The following is a 9,480-nucleotide window of genomic DNA, read 5'->3' as shown; positions in this document are numbered from 1 at the left end:
CTCCACACTGTCAGTCCCCAGTGTGGGGCTCGAACTCGTGAATTGTAAGATCATGACTTGAGCCGAAATCAAGAGTCAGACACCTAACAGACTGAGCCACCCAGGTGCCCCAAGACCATTTTAAAACACCACTGTCATTGTTAGCATCATCTCCTAAGATAATACACACGTCCCTTTTTTTCCGATGGCTCCACCCACACTGGGTTCTATAACTTTCACTTTTTTTTGGTAGATGCACATAGTGGGAATATGAGATGACCTAACAGGCTGTGGGAGATCTTTCTGTGTGAGCGGGTGCTCAGGAATCATTTACTTCTCTTCCTCTGGCATCTCCAACCAGGCCTGTGGGATCCAGACTCAACAGAGAACAAAAGGGAGATTCGAGCCTCCAGGATGGCATTCAGCCTTAAGTTCAGAGCTGTGAGTTCCTCCTCAACTTTGTTATTTTATCTTTTTTTATTGTAATTAATCAAAAATTAATTTTAAATAATTCAATCAAAAGTTATACATCCCCATAATTTTAGGTCCCCTTTAAAAATTTAAGCCAAGTAAAATGTTTGGGATGCAATTTGAACCTCAAATTCCCGTCCCTCAACCCAGACCATTTCTTTGGAGATCTATTGTTGGGGAAAAGAGGCCATATCACAATCTGTGAACGAAGGAAAAATGAGGGTGACAATGGCTATGGACAAAGGAGGAAATGCTCAGTGAAAATCTCTGAGACATGAATGATAAGGAGGAATGTCCCTGCGAAAATCTAGAAAAATGTTCTGGGCAGCGGGGATGGCCAGAGCATCAACCCTGGGATGGGAATGAGTGATAGAAGCAAAAAGAACACCAGAAGGGCAGGGAAACCGTCTCTTTCTCTGCACTGAACTCCTGGCCACCATCCAGGCTGTGGGGCCCGATGACCCGATCTGCACTGGTTGCCCCAGGCCCTCTGTATGGCACTGACTTGTTACTCTTATTCCTTTATGGTATGTCCTTTTCAAACGGGATTTTAGTGTTGGTGGCCTCGACTGTTTAGGATCTAGCTCAGTACTGCGTAGTAAGAAAATGATTGCTGATGATCTAAAGTAAACGTTAAGGCTGTGCAGTAAAGATGCACGTGAATGGAACCATTAGGCCTTTCAGGGTTCCTTAGTCCTGTTTTACGCACAAGTTTAATGAGACTTAATTAAGATGAATGAGGTGAGCTATTTGCTTAATCCACAACAGGTTAGAAATAGCACTATAATGATGGCTGCTGATGATAAAGCAGGGAGGTCATTGCTACATATACTTACAGTGACACGTCAGAAAGAGCCTGTAATGGCCTGACTGCTAATACTATGCAGCAAGGAAAGAAGCAAAAAATCACCAAAAACCTCCCCAAACAAAGACGCACACATTCATACATGCACATGCACACATAATACACACGTGTGCACACACAGAAAAAAAACGTAATACTTAGCTGTCTGGGCCTATTTACGGTAGAAAAACAGCTCTGAGATGCTTAAGAAATTATGAGATTGTCACTGGATTCTGTAAAATGATCATAAGTCATCGGAAGTTGTTAAGATTCAGTTTGCTCCTGGCAGGAAAAGTCTGCGGTTTTTGTGTGTGTGTATGTGTTTTTTAATGTTTATTTTTGAAAGAGAGAGAGAGACAAAGCACGAGCCAGGGAGGGGCAGAGAGAGAGAGAGAGGGAGACACAGAATCCGAAGCAGGCTCCAGGCTCTGAGCTGTCAGCACAGAGCCCAACACGGGGCTCGAACTCATGAACCACGAGATCATGACCTGAGCTGAAATCACACATTCAACCGACTGAGCCACCCAGGCGCCCCTCTGTGTGTTCTCTTTTAAAAGTGTGTCACATAATTGGTTAAACATCTGGGACACAGCAAGCCATGTGTACAAGTGCTAGCTATGCCGAAGATTATGGTAAACATTATGTGACTCAGCCAGTAAATGGCTCAAACCTACTGGCTTCAAAGGATTTCAAAATCAGTTATATAACCCAGCGCCTCCTCTCTTCCCTGTACCCTTCTCCAGGACCACTAGGTTTGTTTAGTTTAACTTTTTAATTGTGAGATATTCATGGGAAAAACAAAATACGTGGGATTAGTACAGCTCAAGGATTTATCACACAGCAAATGACCACAACCCAAAAGGAGGACACTGTCAACCCCTCAGGAATCCCTGCATGTTCCCTCAGTCTTACCCACTTGCTTCCCAACACAGGGACCTCCACATGACTTCTCTGGGAAGTCCTTGCTTCTTTTCTTCATAGTTTTACCACTTAAGCGTGCATTCCTTTTTTTTTCAACATTTATTTATTTTTTGGGACAGAGAGAGACAGAGCATGAATGGGGGAGGGGCAGAGAGAGAGGGAGACACAGAATCGGAAACAGGCTCCAGGCTCTGAGCCATCAGCCCAGAGCCCGACGCGGGGCTCGAACTCCCGGACCGCGAGATCGTGACCTGGCTGAAGTCGGACGCTTAACCGACTGCGCCACCCAGGCGCCCCTTAAGCGTGCATTCCTGAACACCAAGATTTAGTTTGGGCTGGATTGGGAATTTTATACAAGGGAAATCAAAGAGTATGAACGCTTCTTTAACTTAGCATTGTTTGTGAGATAACACCTATCCATTTTGTTCCACGTAACAATAAATTGTTCCACGTAACAATAAATTGTTCCTTGTCGTCACATGTTATCTGGCCACTTTTGACTCCCCAAACGGGGATTTCATAATAGTGTTTCCTGGTCTGCGGGCTTTGTGGTTAATGTTTCATTCTATGGAAATGGACATTTGAGCGATTGTGTGGGCTGTGTTGCCATGGGCAACTTTGTGTATGTCTTTTGTTGAACGAACAGAGGGTACATTTCTCTTGGGCTTACGCCGCGAGATGTATACACCGGGTTTAAATCTAACCGTGCTCTAATTTGCATTTCCTTCAGTTGTGATATAGAGCATCTTTTAATGTGTTTATTAATTATCCTCTTTGTGAAGTGCCTGTTCTAGTCCCTTGACCATTTTTTAATTGGATTTTTTTCTTGATATATGAACATTCTTTATGTATTCGGAAGTCCGTTCTTGGTCAGTTCTGAGCGTTCCAACCCTCTTCCTCCCCCCTGGCCTCCACCTCTCAGGCAAATTCTGTTTCCTTTATGGTTAATGCATCTTGTATGCTATTGAAGAAGTCTGTCCCCACCTGGAGTTCATGAATATTTGTCTATATTGTTTTCTAGCAGTCCTATTATTTTGACTTCTACATTTAGGTACAATCTTTTATGCAGCGTGTTAGGTAGATGGTCAAGTTTCACTTGTCATTCGGATATCCATTTATTGCTGTTTGTGTTTACCCTGCTGCTCAGCCATAATTTGGCCACAAATCAAGTGTCCATATATGTTTCTGAGCTCTCTATTCTTCTCTCTACTCAAACACATTCTTTGGGTAACCAAATATCCCTATAAGGAAAAGGAGGGAAGAAATCAGCGAAAATTTCTTGGTGATTATGTGGGTGAACTCGGTAACTGGGCTAAGATTTTAACTCGGCCACCACCTAGTCCTGCGACATTGGGATAAGCTGTTTAACTTCTCTGGGGCCTCGTTTCCTGGATTTTATACCTAGCTCTTAGTACTACAAGGATTAATGACTTGATATATGTAAAATGGTTAGTACACGTGAAGCACTCAATGAATAACAGTCATGATCCTTAATCTGCAATTTAAAAACTCCCTTAGCGCCAAACCCTAAACTGAATTGATATATAAAATCGAAAGTTATGCCATTTGGTATAATATTCGTACATTTTTACAGCAAACAATATCCGTAGGTCTGATTACAGGGTGCTGTCTAGGTCCCACTAGAGTGTCTCACCTCTTCTTTTCTAAAGCTGGAAAGTTCTACATTCTGAAACACATCTGGCCCCAGAGGCTTGGTAACCGTTGTGGGCTGATATTAGCTCAAAGTTTTGTAGCCTTGGGCCAGACTCTACGTGGGCCATGAATTTGCATTAATGACGCCATGAATCCAATCGGTTTTAACTTACAGGCCAACTGTAGGCACCCAACAAGTGAGCTGAAAGTACTTTCTCGATGTTAGTGTGTAAACATAGGCTGTTTAAATTATGTGTGAAGTTCTCAGCAGTGAACTTTCCCTTTCCAATGTTTTTGAAATTTTGATCTATTAGCTCCTTGTTGGGAGTGATAGGAAGTGCGAGGGGTTTGCTCTGTGCCCCACATCAAAGCCCACAGTTACTGGGGGGAGGCTTGTCGGGATGAATGTCCAAATGAGGCTGTTCCTGTCTGCAGCCCACATGCCCAGGGACGGAGGTGTGGCTGAGCTCAATGAATAGGTGCCAACGGTTCCCAACACCAGGTGTTCTGCTTTGGAGGTCACTCCGAGGAAAGGTGCTGGCTGATCACTATCTCCAAGGGCTGGCTTTGAAGTCTGGGACGCACTTAGCAAAACCATTGTCCCTCTAATAAAAACAGCCTGGGCTGATTTGATTTCCGTGTCCACTCTCCAAGCAATTATGTCCTGACCCTTGGACTGATGTGCCCAGCATCTGAGCTGTGGAGTAGTGACCTCAGGGCCCCAAGGTTCCAGATGAGACTAATCAAATCTTCCCACTCAATCTTGTCCCAACACCGGATGTTCCCAGTGAAGACTACAATGGTTGATATGGACTGAGTATTCATGTGCAGTGCACATCAGGTACCATGCTGTGTGCTGTAAATAGTTGAGCTCACTTACTCTGATAGGGACCATTATTCCCATTTTATACAGGAGCAAATGAAGGCAGGCAAAGCAAGGGTTAAAACAGGGAACTGAGTTTAGGTGGTTTGGCCCAGAGTTAGTGTGTGTAGCCACTGACTTCTCAGCCCTGGGGAGAGCCCTGCTCATAGGAAGCAGCACTCCTGACATCTTCCCCCTGATGGAGGAGAGAGCTCTTGGCTTGGGGATGAAACCAGCCTCGTTCCTATGGGCCCTTCTACTCTCCCGTCGTGTGCAGTAGAACTTTTCCTCCACTGTAAAACAGGACCATGCGGTGGAGGGAAGGGCCTGGGATTTGGAATAAGATCCAAGTTTGATCCCTGCTCAGCAAATCCCGAGTAATCCTATGCCATGCCCCCTAACCCTTCTAGAAGTCTCAGCTAAAATGGAAGCCGCTGTACCCGTGGGAAGGTGTGTGTGTGTGGGCTTTGGAGAATGACTGCCCGCCCATAACCCCGCAGCTCTTAAGGATAAGCGTGACCATGGGCTCTCCCTGGGACAGGTGTGGATGGAGAAAGATGTGTGGTGGTTTCACAAGGAACACACAGGGCAGGGCAGCCGGTGAAATAAGGGACACGGTCTGCTAGAGCTGGACGAGCTGGCAGGGGTGCCCTTCTGGAGAGAAGAGCGGCCCCTCTCCCCATGCTCAGCCCGGCTAATCCAGCCCCATCCCTTGGCCCACCCAGGGCTCCAGCCGCAGCTGTTCTAACTGCAGAGTCCAGGCTTCTGGGGCAGAAAGCACCCCAACGCCTGATAAGGCCAAACAATCCCGGCTTTGTTTTGGAAGGATTTGTCCCTGAGTTTCCAGTTGGCTTTTATCTGTGTCTCAGCGTCTCTGACCTCTTCAGCCTCACAGGCGCTAAACTGTCTTGGGGAGGAGAGAATGGGGACGGGGGGGGGGGGGGGGAGCCGGGCTAGTCCCCCACTTGGCCCGGTGTCGCGTGGGAGGGCGCGCAGGGCGCGGGACGGGGCGGTGGCTTTGGGGCGGTGGCTTTGGGGCTCGGGGACCGTGTGGGGATCTCCCGCAGCAGCCGGGCCGCCTGTCTTCCCTCTGCAGCCGGCGAGGTCACGATGGGCTCATTAAGTCGGCAGGTAGGCAGTGCCCCGGCGGCGGCGGCGGCGGCGGCGGCGGCAGGCGGTCCTGGAATGTGCGAGGGGCGTGATGACAGCAGCTGCCGCCGGGTCTTTGCGCAACACCTTCGCTATATATACCCCAGCGGCTGAACTCTACCTGGTTCCTCCTTGGGTCCATTACCTGCGCTGGGAGCGCTGGTGAGTACCGCCGCCGGGGCGAGGGCTCTTCCTTCTCCCCTCTCGCTCTCCAAAGAAGCTTCATTTACTTTTAATTCACTTAATTCTTTTAGACATCCCTCGATGTTGACCTCAAGGAGCTTGGCTGGCTTTGGACTGCGGAAGACAAAAAAATAAACCTTCTCTAAACTTTCAGATTATATTTTTTTCAATGCTGCTGCCGTGGCTGTTATTACAATTCCCATGACTACACTGCTTACCCCTGGCCATGTTATTAATGAGCCACTGTTGGGGGTTCTGAGACTGTGGATGTTCTGGCATTCGTAGGTCAGGGAGGAAAAATGGGGGAATAAGAGGTGCCACACAGGGACTGGGACGACTGGGCTCTCTTTTTTTGGTCACGAACTAGCTGTGTGACCTAAAGCAGGTTGCTGTGAGCCCCTGGGCCTCAGTTTACCCCTCTTTGTAAGAGGGGGAAGGGAACCCTCCCACAGGCTTTCCTGTGCTGAAAATTCTAGGTGTGCGTGGCTGTCCAGTAACCGCAGTGCCCACGAGTGTGACTTCCACGTGCTGCCATTCTTGTTTGCAGAGTTATTTATCTAAAGTGACTGCAGGGTACAGTCTAGTTTGCTGGTGGGGGTCCGCACAGGGCTGGTCTTTCAGCTTGCCCCGGGGGGAACAGAGTCAGAGGGTACCAGGTGAGCAGTCGGGGAGGGGGGGAAATGGCTTGCAAGGAAATGTGCTCAGTTGGGGCGGGGTGGGAGCACCCCGCATCTCCAAGCCAGAGAGGGGGTGGCACATGGAATGGGCTTACATTCAGTCCTCAGATCCCCAGAGGCAGTTGCCTGCGGTGGGTAGCTGGCACGGAGCTGGAGAGAGTTAGAAGCACTCATTTTCCATAAGGAGATGGCAGCTGTCTGAACCGTGTCGATTTCCTGGAGGCAGCGTGTGGATTTCTGCACTTAGAATCCCCTCTCCCTCCCTGTCTCTATTCACAAGTGATTTCTGTGTTCGCCCTGCTTTGCGACAGTCCTGTTTGTCTTGCTTCCCCCTCTCCCGAGCCGGAGTTTTTTAAGTTGTTCTGGGCCCGGTGTTCTTGAAAAAGTTGTGCCTCATAGGAACAACGATTGTTTCTGGTTGGTAGGAGTGTTTGAATCTCTCTGCTTCTGCCAGCCAACCAGCTGATAAGGATCTCTGTTTTTGTAACTTTGGGGACTGGTGGTAAGAAGATCGTGCTTGTACAAGGTTTGGATGTTTAACAAATTGCCCCCTCCAAAGTCCACCCCCAAATCACTCAACCGTCTCATTGAAACAAGTCCCCCTTGGTGGGAGGACGGACGTCTGGATTAGAGCTGTTAGGCACAAAGCTGACACATAAATAGCCTGAATTCAGTTTAATGAAGAAAACAGCTTCTTGGGATCAGTGATTTGGAATAAACTTTTAATACCATTTTTAGCCACCTTCCTCCCGGCCTTCCCTCCTTCTCCCCACTCTCTCCCGCCCACCCAACCACCACCCTAGGGACAGAATGGCAATATCAGCAGGAAGTAGTCAGGATATCCCACGGAACTTAAAAATACACAAGAGTGTAAAAAGAGGGCTGCAAACAGACTGCAATATGTCCAAAGTGTTTTTGTGAATTGGCTCTTTTAACCACCCAACACAATGCAAAATAATTGATATAGATATAAGTTAACTGCAGGATTTAATTTTAAAATATCATAAGTGTACATTAAAAGTGCACCATGAGGGCGTGGTTTGGTAATATGGCCCTAGTTTAAAGAGAGAGTAAAATGTCTTTTTAAAAGACTGTCAGTACATATAGTCAAAAGTCTAAACTGAAGCCACTCATCAATGCAAAACCCAGGCCGTCTGCTTTTGTGTCCTGCCCCGCGTGCCCCCTTCCTGCCATTGCCATGTCCTTGGGGGGATTAGTTTGCCTTGTGGTGGTTGAAGGAAGATGGAAAATTAAGTAGCCCTCTTGGGGTTAATTCCCCTCTTGGGAATTTTTGAAGTCTTGGGCATTCTTTCAGAGTAGGAAAAGATTTCTTACGCGTCTTGAACTTCGACATCAGACTACCTGAGTTCGAATTGTTTCTGAAGGTGCAGTGTCTTTATAACTTGAAGCCATGAATTTCTTTGTGCCTTGGTTTCCTCCGCGGTAGGATTAGTACTGAGGCATGAATACTGAAAAGTAAATTCACAGAAATAAAGGGCTTGTGAGGTTAAACGGGTTAATTTGTGTCCGGCGCTCGCTCAGTACCTGATTCGAAATGCTCAAGAGCCATTTGGGTGGAGCCTGTGTGCCAAACACTGTCGTGCGTGCTGGGGCCTCACAGGTCATCCTCCCTGGGCCCAGGAGGCCAGAACGTGTGCCTGTCCCCCGCCTCCTCTGCCCCCGTCGTCAGATGGCTGCTGCTGCTCAGAGTACAGGTGGCCCCGGCACAGGTCCTGGTTGGAGAAGCTCAAACAATGCAGAGCGTAAGGGTTGGGCGACCGCCAGGTGCCCTACATTTTCCCGTTCCCGGGTCTAAGAAGAGCTGAGAAGTCTCCTCTCGTTGGCCTATAAGAGTTCCTGCCGGCATGGGATACACATATGGATGCAGGAAGTCGAGCCAAAAGGGTTATTGACACAGCCAGGTCAGTTGTAAGGATGAGTGGAGGGGAGCAAGGAAGCGAATGTGTGATCATAGCCACGAACCTCATACCTAGGCATTAAAAAAAAAAAAATCTTTGTGGGTGTTAGTACCAAACGGTCAAAATGGATGACTTTATCCTTTCTTCCCTGCTTTTTTCTGGCAGGTGGCAAGAGTGTGCCGGAGTGCGCCCTTGGGAAGGTGGGGAGAGGGAACAGTAGGTCAGAGGATGCTCTGGGGAGAATGCCTATGGAGGGGCTCAAAGGCCCGGAAGGCCTCTGCTGATCCCCAAAGCCCCTTTCTGGAGAAGCGAGTTCCAGACAGGCCAGTGTGTGCCTGCCACTGGGAAAGTGGCGTCAGATTCGGGTTGGGGCCTCTGCCCGGCTCGTTCAGTGTCTGCCTCTCCTGCTTAGCTGAGACTCCTAAAAAGGCCTGACATATGCCAAATCCAAATCTCTGGTATGCCAGAGCCTTTGTGGGAACCGGGTAGCCTGTCATCACGGTGTTCTTGGCTGGCTCTTCTAGCTGCTTGAGTGAGTCTGCAGACCCCTGCAGAGGGACAAGCCCCGCCAGCTCTCCCAGAAGCCGCTAGAGTTCCCACTGAGCCTGGACCGGGTGGGGCCCCTTGGCCCCTTGGTTTCCATGCTGCTTTGATGGGGCCCAGAGGATTCCTCCTCCCTCTGTCTTGCGGCGTCTGGCCGAAAGGTCTATGGAAGGGCCCCCAGCTTTGGAACCAGCATTTCTGGGTTCAAATCCTGACTCCGTCTACAGGTAGCTGTGGGACTTCGTTAATTTCTCTGGGTCTCAGTTTCTTTGGAAACCG

The 9,480-nt window shown here is 48.5% G+C and overlaps 1 protein-coding gene across 6 annotated transcripts in view; it reads left to right on the top strand.

Annotated features, from left to right (window-relative positions):
* The first annotated feature begins 395 nt into the window (after window positions 1-395).
* The window catches only part of SLC34A2 (solute carrier family 34 member 2), a 45,553-nt gene continuing 36,468 nt past the window's right edge, over window positions 396-9,480 (top strand). For 4 of the 6 annotated variants that reach the window (XM_003985480.5, XR_002156464.3, XR_002156463.3 and 1 more), the window contains exon 1: window positions 397-420. The gene's annotated coding sequence lies outside the window, so the exon portion shown is untranslated. Of the gene's footprint in view, window positions 421-5,883; window positions 6,042-9,480 lie in introns of those variants that run through there. The other 2 variants (XR_006597168.1, XR_006597170.1) reach the window with 2 other exon arrangements.

Source organism: Felis catus, chromosome B1 (genome assembly GCF_018350175.1).
Source record: "Felis catus isolate Fca126 chromosome B1, F.catus_Fca126_mat1.0, whole genome shotgun sequence".
Lineage (NCBI taxonomy): Eukaryota > Metazoa > Chordata > Mammalia > Carnivora > Felidae > Felis > Felis catus.
The sequence above is the reverse complement of the archived record's forward strand: the minus strand, read 5'-3'. Positions and strand labels throughout refer to the sequence as shown.